At 38.2% G+C, this 16,446-nt stretch overlaps 1 long non-coding RNA gene across 2 annotated transcripts; it reads left to right on the top strand.

The window, feature by feature from the left end:
* The first annotated feature begins 491 nt into the window (after positions 1-491).
* LOC104911140 lies at positions 492-16,010 on the top strand. Of its 2 annotated transcripts, none has more exons than XR_004159917.1 (3): positions 492-576; positions 10,001-10,076; positions 14,651-16,010. It is a non-coding gene; the product is annotated as an uncharacterized LOC104911140 (long non-coding RNA). The 2 variants fall into 2 exon arrangements; XR_004159918.1 differs by lacking the exons at positions 10,001-10,076; positions 14,651-16,010 and adding exons at positions 2,341-2,457; positions 4,541-7,067 and having other exon boundaries at positions 494-576.
* Positions 16,011-16,446: the final 436 nt, after the last annotated feature.

The raw sequence follows: 16,446 nt of genomic DNA, 5'->3' as shown, positions 1-16,446 counted from the left end.
CTAATCATTTAGATGGCATGTGAATTCAGTTTAAAAAAAAAAAAATAGAGAAGAATTTGCACTGGCCTTAGTTTAGCTGAGAAAAGATATTTTCTCAGGAAGTGCAAAAGAAACTTGTAGAAGAACTGAAGGACACCAGCAGTTCTTGGAGAGAGGTCAAGCAGGTAGAGTGGAATGTGGCTGTTAAACTGAAGCTCTTGTTCAATTTTCTTGTTTGTTATACACTGGAAAGTTTGGCTGCCAAAGCTAGGCTTCTAACTGCTAAATTAGTTTGTGCAGTCTAAAGTGCATCTGTTTTTTCCAGCTGTCTCATTTGCTGTAGTGAAATAGATTCTCTCTTGTAAAAGTTAGGCTGTCATGACCGCCACAGCACTCAAACTAAAAAAAACACTTTTTGTTTTCTTTCCTCCAGAGAGTGTGACACTGATGAACTGGCATTGCTTGTCCCACCTTGTCTCCTTCCAGGCTCTGTGTCCCAGTCAAATGCTGTGCTCAGCGAGCTTCCAGAGAGCCACAGCTGTTATGTTTAAGTGACACACTCCAGGGGGATCCTCACAGGGGATACAGGTGACTCAGGTAAGGAAATAATTACTTTAAGGGAAACTGAGGTCCCTTCTACAGGCAGTAGGCAGAAAGAAAGCAATTAAGCAAAGCAACCACTACATCATCTGCATTGTTAACGCACTATGTGTGATCTCTACAAAAAAAGTAGGCAGTAGGCCACCAATTTAATAGAATTTATGTTTAGTAACATCTTCTAGAATATCAAATAGTCAGAATGAGGTTTCTAAGAAGGGATTCGATATATAAAGTAGAGATTGGAGAGAAGCAGAAAGAAAAGTTTGATTGGAAGAAAGTTAGAGATAGGAGCACGAGAAATGAGTTAAGGAAATGAAAGACAAAGATAACTGTATGGGGCTGCTGAATCACGGCCTGAACCTCTGATTGATCACCTGAGGCGAGCAATGAGTCAGCCACAGGAGCACAGGTGAAGGCAATTCACCTGTGCTGCAGGAAGGGGTGGAGCCTGGCTCCACCTCTCCTAGAGCCATTTAAGAGCTGACTGCCAGTGGGGAAGGATCTCTCTGGAAATCCGCTCCATTGGAGTTCATCTCGTGAGCCCAGGACAGGGGGAGTGGCTTTCTCTCATTACTCCAATATAAATTGTATTAGCTATAAATTATATTAGCCAAGCTCCTGGATATATATACATACCATCTGTATATCCATTGATTATACAGATAACATTTATTTAATTTGCTTTAAAACATAAAAATATTTCAAAGTTCAAAGTGAGTTCAAAGGAAATATCACTTGCTGGCATGAAGAAGGGAAATTATTTTGCTGACTTTATCTTACATGTGCCACATCTTACAGTTCCTGCCACCTCTTTCTGCCCTTCTTTAGGAACAGAAGGTATTGGTTGCAGTAGTAATAGAGATAAATCAAAGCCTTCAAAGGCGGGGGACTCAGAGCCACTGCAAGTTTCTTTTAGAAACTCTTCCAAATTACCATTGTGACCATCTCCCACATTAACTTGGACACAAGGTGTTTTCTTAACTTCAGGAAGGGTTGACTAATATGAGACCTCAGCCACTGCATCCTTAGATTGTTGTAGAAGAAACCTCATTCTGCACTTCTTTGTATGTAGGCAGTTACGCATGGGACGCACGACCCATGCCAGTTGCTGAAGCTTAACTGTAGTCAGGTTTCTGGTGAAAAAAACAGTGTGGACAACTCATTTAAATCTTGCTCTGCTGTTTGCAAGCAAAATAGATTGTTTTTTTTCTGAAATTGCCAAACAACAACCAACAGCCAAAACCACACAGCTCTACATAAAACAGTTAGTTAATGATAATTGTTATTTTTACTGTATGCTCTCTCAAAATTCGCTTTCTGGAGTTTTCAAGCAATTCTGCACAGTGACATATAATTGGTTCCAGTTCAGTAAATTGATTGCATTGGATTCAATTGTTAATTGCAGTTACTGTTGCAGAAACAAAACACAGTTCATCTCTTTATGAAGTGCAACAGCCACCTCTCACGTGAAATAAACAATGCAGTTTTTTTAATTTGGAAAGTCGAAGTTATCTTTAGGAGATAAAAAGTATTAAAGAAGAATTCAAAGACATCCAAAGATAAATCAGGAGATTTAAGATAGATGGACTTAATTGCCTAAGCTGAAAATTTCAATATGTAACTGCTCAGTGCTGTAGTGGCCCAGGCATAGCAGCTGCCTCCTTTTTAATTCAGTCATTCCTCCAGTGTCCACAGTTCTGCTTTTCGGTCTGCCAAGAGCTGCTCCAGCTCCAACAACTATTCATCTGTTTCTTATCTAAGCCTGATGCTGTCCAGAAACCAGGCAAAACATCACTTCTGTTCCCAAGGAGTCTAATGCATGCCCACCATATGCTTCACATGGATTCAGAGGATTGGCCCGTTGTATCTTCATTCAAGGTAGTAATGAAGTTCCCACACATTGTATATTTAGTTTAATGACTAAAATTGTCACTCAGGTAGGAAGTTTATTTCCTCCTCAGCCTGCAAGTGCTCAAACCACCTGTTCCCACCTTGCAGGACGATCCCTGACAATCCTTGCTATCCCTCCATTTCTCCTGCTTGGAGGAAGATATGATGCAATGAGATGGGAATGAACATGAAAACCAGTGGTGCAGCAGAGAAAAACACTTGTCTCTATTTACCTCCTATTGAATTTCAGAAGCAAATGGTGATCTCTGCTATGTCCCTACTTTCTGACCGTAGTACTGCTAAACTCAGCAGCACTGGAGGCTTTGTACAGCAAACTGTGCTCTGTGCCAGAAACTTGTTACAGATTCCTTTCTGAAAGTAGAAAAAAAGCACTAGATTGATAGTCTAATCTGTTTCTGTCAGTAAACTACAGGCACAATGGCCTGCATCACTTAAAGAGGCTTTTCTTAGCTGACAAGCATGGTTTAATCACTGCTAAAAAGCATCCATATGGTTTTGTCTAAAATGTTTAACAAGGATTTTTCTTAACAAAGAAAAATCCATCAAAATCCTTGAAGAAATCCATGAGTGATGAATTCTTGTGTATGCCTTCTTACTTCACTGTGTCAAATGAGTGCTTGTATCTGTAACACTCTGTGTGTTAAAGAGAAACAGAGCACAAGAAGTAGAAGGAATAACTTATGAAACGATGTCCTGTGTTACTGCTTCGGTTGTAGAAGTAGGTTCCCTATGCCATGATTCCATGTCTCCACCCATTGTAGCCTTATTAACAATTTGAAGTCTTTCAAATCAACCATGAATCTGTGTTAAATAACTTGGAGGAACAAGGCATCCACCATCCCTGGGGGAGATTCAATCCTTTCGTTGGCCTGCATTACCCAAATCCATTCAATTCAGACTCTGATTTGGGAGCATTTTCTCTTTTTGTGGCTATTGAGCATATTTAATAAACATGTTAATATAAACATGTGATATTTCTATTGTCTATAGGCAAGAAAATTGAATGGGAGAGTTTTGAGAGCTTTGAACCAATTTCAAAATTCTTTATTTCTATGGCTTTGAATTAGTCATTTCCCTTCCTAGTTTCCTCAGCTGTAAAATGAAATGAATGTAACTAGCCTAGTTTTGGAATTAACTGACATTTCAAAAGCTCAGTGAAAAAGTCTGTCTCATTTTCACTTAATTCTTTTATCAGCAGTATCTGCCACTTAGAGATAGAGGACATCTTTGTACCTGAAGTTCACATAACCCTATGAGACCTTGTGTAAAAAAGAATTAACAATGATGTGGAACTTCTACTGATCTGAGAGGATGGATTTAGCATCTCAACTGGAACATGATAGGTCCCCTTTGTTTGAGATTTATCAGAATTGTGGTTCGTGTGGGTTTCGTGTCTATCACTAAAGTAATGAACTGCTGTGTACAGATATGTAAAGCAGAGCAAGAAAGAAAAGGCAGTAATGAAAGATCTGCCAAGTAACAATCTTGTGAAAATGTTAAGTGCAGCATTAAGAAACAGAGTTTCTTTCGCTTTCAGCATTACTTTAAACTATGCTGGAAACCTCTTTGAGCACCAGTCTTACTGCAGCTCTTAGATTTCTCCTCCTCATAACTAGCATCTTAATCCCAACCATTAATGTACACTCGACCCAAGACCAGTCTATCTGCAACATACGCATCCCGGTCAGCTGCCGCTGTTGGGATCAGTTGGGTTATTCATGGAAGTGTTCCTGATCCTATGCAGCATATGCACATCAGACACATTTTCCCTCTGAGACTGAGCATATTTATATCTATTTTCAAAGTTCTATTGAATTGTTTTTTATTAAGGCTGAAAATATTGCTGCCTTAAAAGCCTCTAGAACTTATGTATAATATATTAAAAAATGCACTTAGTGAATAATTTTGTGAGAAATGGCTAAGGTCTGAGACAAAGAACAACTAGTTGCTACTGTTTGCTTTTCATATACAGATGTAACTTGTGGGTATTTATAGAAGTACACCTGCCTCCAGACTATCGACATACTGCTTGTAAATATTTTACTTTTAGGGTGACTGGCACAGGCTGCCCTGAAAAGCTGCAGTGTCTTTATCCTTCAAAACTGACCAGATACATCCCTGATCAACCTGTCCCAGCTGGCCTTGCTCAAAGCCGAGAATCTGTACCAGAAGTTCTCCAAAGATCCCATCCGTCCTCAATCTTTGGGTGCTTCTAAGAGTGAGGAGAGCTAAGTACAGGTTTCTTTTTCATTGAGGTGAGCCTTACTGGTGTAGCGAGGCAGATGGTGACTACTCTTTTTCAAAGGTGTAAAGAACATCATTCCAGAGTTTGAATTAAGGGAGAGGCCAAGCACTTGCAAGGGTGCTCCATTTATAGGGTCTTTGCAGTCAAAAGAGAGAGAGAGTTTGAAAGTCATAATGAAAGTAAATTAAAGGGCCCACAAGAGGGCACTTAGGAGACAAAGGTTTTTTTTTTTCCAAAAAAGGGTCACAGAATGGAGTGCCTGGGAGGATACAGTAATGATGCGGTTTCACATTACAGCAATAATTCACTCACAGGACCAAGTTTAGAATAACCTCACTGTCACATATTTTAATTAGCAGCAAAGGTTCTTGTTATGCTGGCAGTAAAGGGGAGAAGCCTATTCCTCTTCCCCTGTCTTGTCCAGTTCTTTCCTATTGGCTGCAGCCATGAGCTAGATAATCTAATTGAAACAGAATATTGAACTGCCACAACAAAACTATTGTTACTCTGTTAGTGCAGTTCAGTGACTTGGACACATCCTGAGGATATTCAGTTGCTAGAGCCAGTGCAAGTGAGGGGAAGGGGAAACACAGCTGTGCGAGGTGAAAGAGGCAAGATCATCCACTTTGGCCACACGCTCAATTGGAACCAAGTGAAATATATTAGACATGAAAAAGAAAATGTTATCTGAAGTACTCTTGATTACAAGTGAGTGCCTGGTATGATTTGGCAGCGTGGCTGCAGTGCTGCTGCACACCCTACAGCAGTGTGCTCTGCTCCACACTGCAACAGTACCCTACTCACATTGGAGCTTCTTTGAAAACCCCAGGCAGGAAAAGTTTTAGAAACTACATTCAACCTGTTGCGAATTTCAACCTCGCCTTACAAAAATCCATCCCATAACTAAAAACACTCGTGTATGAGTCTAATACAAGTCAATGACAGAAGGCTATCAATATCTCCAAAATGTGTCTCAAAATCGTGGCACCATACAGCACTTACTCACCAGAACCTGCACTGACAGGCAAAGCAACAGCTCTTAAAACTGTACTTGAATTCTAGTATTAATTATGCTTTTTAACAGTATGCAGAGCATATTTTAAGGGATCTCTTACGTGAGCCTCTCTAGAGGCATATTATTGTGAAACTGATCGATACAGTGAAGAAATACCACGATTTTCTTCTTTGGCAGACTAACCTTATTACCCTTATTTCTAGCACTATAATAGTAACAGAAACAAATAAAAATAATAAGCAAAAAAACAACCATCGCAATTCAGTGACCTCCTACTAAACTAAGCTGAAAATCCTTCAGAGGTCTCACCTACTAAACAGATATTTTTACATACTTAGAAGCTTTCTGAGTTACACTGCAGCCTGACCATGTGAGACAGGAAAGCCATTCCAGACATTTGAAGGTATTCTCCTGAAATGCATACATTGAAAATGAGTGGTAAATAATATCTTCCAAAACTAAGTACAATCACACTCAGGACACATTTAAGAAAAGTGTATTTGCAGACAGTGTGGTGGGACCCTAAGTAAAACAAATATGTACTACTTGCTAAGTAAATCAAATATGTACTACTTGGCTGCATGTAACCATTGTACTCAAAGCTGTAAGACAACCGTATTTACTGAGTGGTGAAAAGAACAATCTACAGAAGGATTTCCAATTAGCTCCCTGAGAACTCTCTAGTTGACCAACCTACAAAGAGAAATTAAAAAATATCTGATAAAAAATTGTGGAAAATGCTGTGCTACATGTAGTTAGATAATATCTATTTAACTAAATCAGACAGTGTTCTGTAAAAAGCTTAAACAGTCATGGACATCAGAAGATCAGAATGTTTCCTGCTCTAAAATATTATAGGATTTTCAGCAACTCACAGTTTCAAAATATGTCAACTGATACTGTGGGCTGCAAAGCCAAAAACACATTTATATGTAAGTTGCTCTGAAAGTAATGCCTCCTACTTATTTCCATTTAAACTACAACAGAGCACAACACTGTTTGATAGAGCAAATTCTCAGCTACAGAACACTACAGTCACCACCACTAGCTATGCATTTTCATCAGTGATAAACAAGCCTGCATGTTGTGCTTGTAAACATTTGTACCAGCAGAGTTGATCCGCTGCACCACGCACCACTTAATTAATGCACTGTTTGGTCTCCATAAATGTTCAGCAAGTGTCCATGGATGTCAGTGGATGTCATTTTTTCTGCATGACAAAGTTCAGTGACACCCCTTCACTTCATACACACTTCCATGTTAGACACCACTTTGTCAGACTGCCCCTTTGTTGCCACCTGTCACACAGCAACAACATGTCATGGAATAGTGGTGGGAAGGTTCAACCTCTACTGCCATAGCACCAACATCCACTTCTGATATTGTGGACGAACACCATAAAATAAGAGGCATTACTTTGAGAAGAGCCCCCATACATTTCAAAGGTAGTGTATCTTTCATTTATGTCTTAAGGGTCAGCCTGCTTAGAAATTTGTAACAGTTAGTGGAAGTATCGATTGTGATTCCCTATTCCATGAGATCATTGTTTGTCAAATAAGAAGAATGTAAATAAATTTTAAAAATCCCTAATATTGGAATACACACACATGCACACGCACACGTCTTCAAAAAAGTTTACATATTCACAGAGACACAGCTTCAAATGAAAATGAGACCTGAGCCTTCAACATAATATTCTGTATTTCGTGAAACTGCTGTCATATCAAAAAGTAAGACTATTTTTGTTGGGAGAAAAACATCTGCATTACTACTCAAGTTAATGTCACCTTAAAGTTAGTGATACCTGAAATCTGAGTGCAGTCTAAGAACAGCACTGAAAGTAAAAGGATACCATGCTCCCAGAACAAGTCTATTTGCCAGCTATGACAAACTTAGAAAGGTCAGCTGGCTGGAAAAATGCTTTCTTAGTAGTTGTCAAACTTGACAAGCTTGTTTGTGGTATGCAATTCTAGGGCCTAAAGATCTTGTCTCAGAAGCTGTAAACATAAAGAACACAGAGTTATGTCAATGGGAATCGAAGGAAATTTGTTGTGATGACAATTCAAAATCTGCAATGGTTTGGAAATAAGGCTGAAAGTGCCAAATAGAGCCCCTGTAGAGCTCCTTTATGAAAGAATAAGGATCATATCCAAGGTGGAAATAAAGTGAGGCAGCTGTTTTCTTTAGCACTCCCATCCACCAGATTGTCAAGTATCAGGATGTTGTTATCAGGAGCTATCTGGAAGAGGCAGATTATAGAGCCACAGGTTTTGAAAATGAAGGACCAAAGCTGCAATACATGGCTGAGCTTTCTGCTGTTAAAGAATAAAAAAATGTTTGCTTTCATAAAATGTAAGTATTCTAATACATTATTGTTAGCCCAAGCATAAATTGATAATCCTACTGCTTTGATTTCAGAGAGAAATCAGAACTAATAAATAAACTAATCAGAAAGGTGCTCTTAGTACCAATGTATTGCCTACATATGAGCTACACATTAAAAAATTTGTGTTTGAATAAGAAAAAATCAAGTTAACTATAGTTAACGTTAATTAACAGAAGATACAAGAGAAATAGTATTACCGATATCAATTTGTTGTTACTTGTGTGAAACTGATTAGCATGTTTTACTGAGGCAAAGCAGTGTACCCAATGTCCTAGAAAAAGCAAATGAATAACAGAAATACATTTGTACAAGTTATGAGTTTGATAAAAGCATATTTGTGCTGCAATATTACACATTTTAAACATGGAACTAAAGTCTGCTTAATAATATCTTAATGTCATCTGTTCTAAATAGAGAATGACACACCCTAAGAAAATGATAGAGTACAGCTGGTTACAAGTATTGTAAGGGAAGGCATGACAAATAATTCTACATAGGCAAGGTGTTTGTTTCAGATCATTTGACTTTGGGAATGCATAACTGTATTCAGGGATACCACGTGCAGTTCTGATCTTCAATACTTGTTAGAAAAGAGTCTATGCCATGCTACATTTAAATAAAAATTGTTAAACAGATCCACTTTCTATCCTTTGGTAAGAAGGGGCTCTCATCAATGTGCTTAATACGGTAATGCAAATAAGCTAAATTGCAATTAACACTTACCTGCTAGTGCACACTCACACATTCTAGGAGAGTGCACTCCTTTATATTGGTAGAAAGGAATATTTCTGAGCACAGAGAAAGACAAACTTATTTTCTATGTGCTTCCATGGGCTTTGACCCAAAGATCCCTTGGCTCAAGGCAGCTGACAGCTCAATATTTTCCTCTGGAATGTAAGCATCTCAGAAGATGCCCATCTTGCCTGGGATGTCAGTGTGAAAGCCGCATTGAAAGCAAAGGTTATCTGTTCCTGTAGTGAACCTGGGTTTATATATTCAGTCACAAGAAGAAAAGATTGAAAAGATTTACAATCAAGTGTAACAATAAGTGGAGTTCAATCTTTGTCGTTATGAAAGGCCAGCAGAGATTGATTGGGAACAGCCAGCTCTTTCACAAAGAGTATGCACTGTGATTGTGTTTCAGCAAATAAAGAATTGCATGACATTCCCTTTCCAGGGTGCAAGAGGTTTGATCAGCTGCCTGGAAGGATGCCAGGGTACTGAAAGAAATAGCTTAAAAACAAAGTCAGTAATTAAAAAGTCTAACAATAAGATTGTAGGTGGAAAAAAACAAGAGTGTGGCATTCCTTGAAGCACAAGCTGAGGTGGAACACTTAAAGGTCTATTTCAGGGACATGTAAAACAGTGACAGAAGTTAAAGTATTTAGCTGTGTCACTGGATTTGGAGTCCTTGAGTTAATTATCAAGAAGAGTTTCAATTTAATTCATACACTCTAGTTATCTGGACAATGCTATTCTTCAGAAAAGCTACTTTAAAAAATATTCAAGTAGTGTTTTTTGTAAGCCCCTGGGAAAGCATTCACCCAACTTCACCTCAAGTAAGAACTCATTCTATAGTATAATGGCTCTTGTACAAATTTGGATGCACTCTCATTACTTCAAAAGCCAAACTGGACAATTACTTCAGTTCTCCATAGCTGACTTCCTCAGTAAAAAAACTACTGAGACAGTTTTTCCACAAATTTTATCAACTTTGACTTTTTAAGTCTTAAGTCCCCAATACACTTCCTCTACAAATTTCTTCCCTTTTAGCAAGGCAGCGATCTACCTGGTTAGCTAGTAGATATAAAAAATAAATATGGAAGATTCTTAAATAACTTAATTATCACATCTGGTCTTTCAGAAATCACCTCCTTTTCACTGATGGCATATGCTAACAGAGAACAGTCTGTTGTGGAGTAAATTCTGTAGAAGTCTGGGTGAGTGACATCTATTAGATAATATATTTTGCACACTACCCAGATTACGGTCCGGGTCACTCATTTGCTTCTGGGCTATTTTTGTTCTGTCTTTTAAGTATCTTTTTTTTTCTGATGTGCTGGGTATCACTGGGCCGGAACACTGAATCTCTGGAAAACTGGATTCCCAAGTTCATGTCTGAAAGCCATCAGACACTATGGTTGCACATACATGCAATGTCCTCGGGCTGCCAATGCACGATTCACACAGCTGAGACCTCTCCCACACTTTCCAGCTGCTAGGCCTATATCTCTTGTACATGCAGCACAACAGTCTTTTTTAGGCTGTGAACATGTGAGGTGCTGCTGGATGACTTGTTTTACAGCCTGGGCATGTTCCATGAGGGCTCACAGGAACAGCACTTGCAGGATCAATCCCAGCTGCAGCTTTTAGGCTGAACCTTTGCTTTATCATGTGAGCCAAGATGACCTTTTCCCATCATATGACTTAGCAAATTGATTTGTCACCGGGGGAAGGGAGACAGTGGAAGAAATACATACCTATTTAAGAGAGCTATTGGAGATGATGATAAGAGGTGCATGCAGCAACAGTCTTTCTTTCCTGGAATATACTCTTGATGAGTATATTCAGAAGGAAATTTAATTTGGAAAGTCATTCTGAATACAGATTACCTTAATAATAAGGGCACAATTTACAGTAATTGAAAAGACTGTGTTTGTCATCAGCTTTAGCAGCTATGGCTCTCTCTTAAAGTGTTAGCAGTGCCCACACACAGTGGCAAAGTGCTTTGTGGATGAATGGTTGGTCTCAGGCTGTATTTCTTGAGCAAGCAATTCGAAAACACAGTGTAGGAGAGGATTCTTTGAAAGCAGACAAATTTCTAATCTATATCAAAAGCTCTGTAATTAAAGTGAAACACCAAGTAGTTTTGATGGTTTAGTGTACAAGACTATTGTATACTACTACTGTCTTGTTTTGTTTATCTGGGCAGCATGGATTTATCCTTGGAGGCTGGTAAATAAAATAAAAACCAAATGCTGCATTTCGCACCTAGACAAAGCTCCCTGTTAAGGTCATGGGTGACATCTGACTAAATTCAGAAAGCAAGATCAGGACTTCCTTCTCTGTGCTTACTTTAACATCTTGTGAGGAGTTTGTTGCAGCTGTTTTCAGCTCTATGCCTTGCTCTTTAGCAATTTTAATGGTTTCAACATTTTTTACACGTCTTTTTTACATGTTTTTCACATGATTAGTGTTTAAAGTTCTGAGGCTCTTGTTCTAACAGATTCAGCTGCTGTACTAATTACCATAGTTCTTGAGCACGCTAGAGATATCAGTACAATTAATATCTGTCACGTACACTTAATCCTGGGGGAAAGTGAAAGGAAGAAAGGTTATACTGAAAACAGCTGGCATTTCTGCAACATAAAATAATGCCTCTGCTTTCATAAGCAGCATGCCAGAGTGAGCTAGCCTAGCCAGTGGCTGGGCTGGGCAGGAAGAGTTCTGGGCACTTGTATTTTTGACACAATTTCCTAATCCTTAAGAGATGGGAAACAGAGCTTAAGTAGTTTCCAAGCGTTTCAAAATATACATGTAAATAGTGATACATCAGATACAGAGCCAACATCTCGTCTCTTCTCTTTCTAGATGAAACAACTTCTAGAGTAACTTACTTGCTGGAAAGCAAGTATGATTTCAAGTGATTCCTACCTTTCAAGTTTGATAAGTACTTAAAGTAACAGAAATGTAGATGAGAATTTAGAAATATTACAGTTAAATAAGGGAGCAGGATTGGAAGAAACAGTAAGATACCAATTTTTCTAATACAACTATCTCAAAGGAACAAGAATTTGATCATACAAGCCTCTGGTGTAGTCAGAAATACCATCTTTTTTCCAAACAGGTCTCCTTTGGGATGGCAGTCCCTGGAGTTGGCAAGCCAACAAAACAGACAAAAGAGTCAGATCTTGTTGCACCTGTCCAAATTTCCCCTGACCCCTGCATCCCATTCACGCTGATTACTGTGCTGTCTCTGGCACTCCTTAGACCCATCTGTGAGTTATTTTCCTGCCAGACTGTATTAAAATCTTTCACAGATTCCTGCTGTAGCAGTGAAATACATTAACTGATGTAGGAGTCTGATGAGCATTGCATCAGAAAGGAATAAGGATCAGGAGTGGAAAGAGAGAAGTACAGAAGAGAGGAGAGTGGAGCAGGAATGATGAGGAGCAAAACTTCTTACTTTTGGCTGCAGTGATGCATCTCAGCAGGAGCAGCACTTGCAATTTGATAGTCTTTCTCTCAAGTACAGCAGCACTAGAATCTGAAACACTCATATTTTCAAAAGACATTTTCACTTCTCTTTTCAGCATATGTTTTTTTCTCTTTGGAATTTGCCAGTATGACTTAATAAAAGTCGATCAATTAAGACCTACATGAAAATCAAGGAGAAATGTTTCATTTTGGATTTAACCAAATGCTTTGTTCAATACAAAATATCTTCTAGTATTTCTTATTTTACCCAGAAACTTCTGCATTTGCCAATTAAAATTTTAAAACCATCTCTTTTGGCAAAAGCAAACAAAAAGAATTCTTTTTTTTTTTCTTCTATTTTTATTTTTTTCCAAATGGGATTGATTCTGTGAGAATACGTGGCTTCATTTAAGTAACTGTCTTCATTAATGCCGATAAGATTTAATGTGAATAGATTTATTTACATGGTTTTGATTGTAAAGTTCAGTACTGATAAATGGAGTAAAAAAGGAAAAGAAGGATTTATTTAGGGGACAGGGGGAGGGGAAATCATAGAGTCATAGAATCATAAAGGTTGGAAAAGACCACCAAGGTCACCTACTCCAACTAATAGAGGAGAGAGGGAGAAAAAAAACACAAATTTAAGTCATGAGTATGACTATCTAACTTAGAAGCACTTTCTGTCTCTGTTCCAGTTTTAGGTTAAATATTGATTAGAATCAGCATTAGAACTTGGGTCTTACATTTCTTTAGCAATGTTTGCTTAAGAAAAATTATTAACTCAAAGTAAAATGTAAACAAGAATGACTAAAAGGCTTTAACCCATCCTGACTGGCTGACAGCCTGCTGCCTAACATTCTGAGAGATGTAGATTTAAAGTTAGATTTCAGGCCAATATTTGACAGGAGATCTGCAGCAATTTCAAATTTCCAGGTCCCAGCTGAATGCTCTGTCCAGTTTCAAGTTTCTATTGAGATGAGACCCAAGAATATGCCCATGTGCTGCTTCGTGAGGAATCCCAGGAGACTGCAATAGGTCCTTAATCAAGAAACCATGATCCCACAGCATCCATCAGCAAGTCGGCTGTAATGCAACCTGAATAGCTCTGTTAGCCTTCTCTATAAACAAGAGTAATAGTGGCTTACCTTGCAGATGAATATGTTGGTTGTGGTATGCTTGGATATTATGGCAATTAGACTAGTATTTTAAATAATCAGTGCAGAGGGACAGATGGAAGTAAAGCCAGTGCAGGATTGACAAATGTCACGAAAATGAAAAAGATGTAAAGAAAGGTTTGAACTTAAAAGTGTTTTTTTCTTTTTCTTTTTTTTTCCAACTGCTACTTGAAGTTTGATTAACTGTGGAAGAGGTAGATATTTTATATCAGTCTGACTACATCAAAAGTTAAAGAAATGTCTGAGTTGGAATTCAGATAACAAAGTATTCTGGAGCAAGACAAAAGCTACTAAACAAAATATGCAGCCTTGTCCAAAAATAAATAAATAAATAAATAAATTACAAACCCCTAATAACACTGAGGTGATGTGTATTAAAATCTTTCTCTATTTAATACAACTACAATAATGGTGCATAAATGTACCATGTCATTTGAGCCGTCTGGTAGCCTTCTGTGTGCATATCGAAAATGTGCACAATGGCAAGCCTCATTTACTGAACTATAATGCAAAGATATGTAAGAAGAATTAGTAAATAAGGTAATAATTTTATTTTTGAGATACGGAAAACCAAGCAAACTTACAGAAAAGGAACAGATGCTATCCTTGACTAAGCATGAGCCATAGTACACATTCTTAGTTTTATAGTCTATGGATCACAACACAATATTAGTTGAGAAGGTACTGCTACTCACTTTTTACCTGAATTTAATTTGTTGGTATAGTTGCATATGTCTGAAGGCTAAGGAATACTTTATCACGTAATTCAGAGTTTAAATACAGTATTCTTCAAACAGTGTTGAATAATTTGATTACAGTTTTGCTGGCAGGAGGCTGTATCTGCCCTTTCCTACACAGTGTCCTCTTCTTCCCTAGAGGACTTGTTTTAGTATATTTAATGCTTCCGTAATATCTGAGCAATCAACAGGATAAGAGCAAGCTGTCATTTGTTCAATTTTGGCCTTGGTGTGTAATGATCGTTTGTTTGATGGCTACTTCATTCTGAAATATTATAATTTAAATGTGGGTTCAAATTCTTACCTTCCCTTCCCTCTTGCTGCCTTATTTCTTACAGTCTGAAGTTGTCTTGCTTATTAATGGAGACCAAAATTTCATACTTTTTTATTTCATCTCTCACATAGAAATGAGGAAATACAGAAAAAGGAAAATAATGTGTGGAAAAGAACTGATTCAGCTCATCAGAATTCTGAATTTAGTTTACATGAGGTTGAAAACATTCTCCAGCTTTACATACCGAGGTCCTTAATGAGGCAGTTTTGTCAAAGTGAAATTTCAAAAATAGAATGTTCCAATATGGTGTCTTTAAAATCTGTCTACTCTTTGTGTATGCTAAACTCATCAACGGCTTTTCTAAAATAGCTACCATTTTGTAGCAAATGAAGCACAGACAATTGAACGTGTCAACGCCACTCATGTGGAGTCATACTAAGATTCATTTATTTTTGTTAGACACCCAGACTAGTAGCTAATCCACTGAAGTGCATTTGTAGTCATGCTGCATGTAGTGCATACCTCTCTCAAAGACCTCAGTTCTGCTCTTAGACAGGTTGTTTGCTGGATGGTTGTCAGTAAGGACTGCAGTGACCCAGAAGAATTGGTAATCAGAAGTGTCAAGCTTCTCACTATCCCTGCAAAAGTCATGAAAAATTACCTTTGGCTGGTACCATTTCCAAATTTGCCCTTGTTTAATGTACCGTTCTTCAAGAAAGTCCTACTTTGGCAGAGGAAAAGAACGATGTGAAATACCATGTGTCTTCTTTAGGGTGATACAGAGAACCAGCTCAGTAAATGATGGACAAAAACAAAAGCTAAAGGATCTTTTTACAGGATCTTCAGGACCTTCACTGCTTCTAAATGACAGATTCTAACCCTTGGTGCCGAGCTGAGGGTGTGTTTTAGTTTGGGACCTCCTTGTTCCACACTTCTTAAATTCTGGCTGTGAAAGTGTGTATAGAAACAAATGTTTCTGCCTAATGTAACGCAAACACCTATGCCCTGGACGGAGATCTATGCAACATTAATATCCACGGACTGGTGGAGAAACAAATGTTTTTCAACTGAGTAGCAAAATGGCAACATCTGAAATCTTAAACAATACAGTCTGGATCAGCTTTGTGCACTGAATAACTAAAAGATATGGTTTTATTATACCCTTACTTCTAAGCAGGATGCTGGGGAAGGAGTTGCTTTTATAGTTTCACCAGAGTATGAGAGGAAAAAAAATGACTGCAAAGGAACTGGGTTGGAGAGTGTTGTGTTAAAGACTTAATACCCACTTCGGTGCTACAGGTTCTATCATGTTTCAAAGGACTTGTAAGACCATTGGCCGCAACAACAAGAACTTTCACAACTTGTTTATAGAATAACATTCTGTATTGGAGCAACAGATTAGAGATTCTTCTGAATTGCCAATGATAAATACACTGCCTACAGAGAAAGTGTAAATGCCAATAATGTGAATAAAAGAGCTGTCAAAAAACATGTTAAACTATGGAATAACTCTATAGAGATTTCTAAGTTTGCTGGGGGAGGCACTTGGTATAACTTGGTTTAAGGATCTGAATCTTACCCAAGAGGCATCCCTGCAGAGAGAGGGAGAGGCTCAGCCCATTGACTAGTCCCAGAAGTCAGCTTTGTCCTCCTCATTTGTCTGCAAAGGTATCTTCCCCAAAATTCCTTCCCTCTTAGGCGATTTTTATCTTACTTTCAGGTGAAGTTTGAGTGTTTCTAATCATACCTATCTTTGTTATGATTGGTGCAACAGAAAATTGAAAAGTTGCTAACTCAGGATGATTACTATGCAGTTTATCAGTTCCATAATAACAAGTTCCCATGCCCATGATCTTATCGTATCTTATCTCTTTCTCTGGCTGGAGAGTTTTACACCTTGGTCCACCCTCTGTGCTGTATCTCAGAG

The sequence above is a fragment of the Meleagris gallopavo genome, chromosome 5, assembly GCF_000146605.3.
Source record: "Meleagris gallopavo isolate NT-WF06-2002-E0010 breed Aviagen turkey brand Nicholas breeding stock chromosome 5, Turkey_5.1, whole genome shotgun sequence".
NCBI lineage: Eukaryota > Metazoa > Chordata > Aves > Galliformes > Phasianidae > Meleagris > Meleagris gallopavo.
Note: the sequence above shows the minus strand (reverse complement) of the source record. Positions and strands in the feature narration are given on the sequence as shown.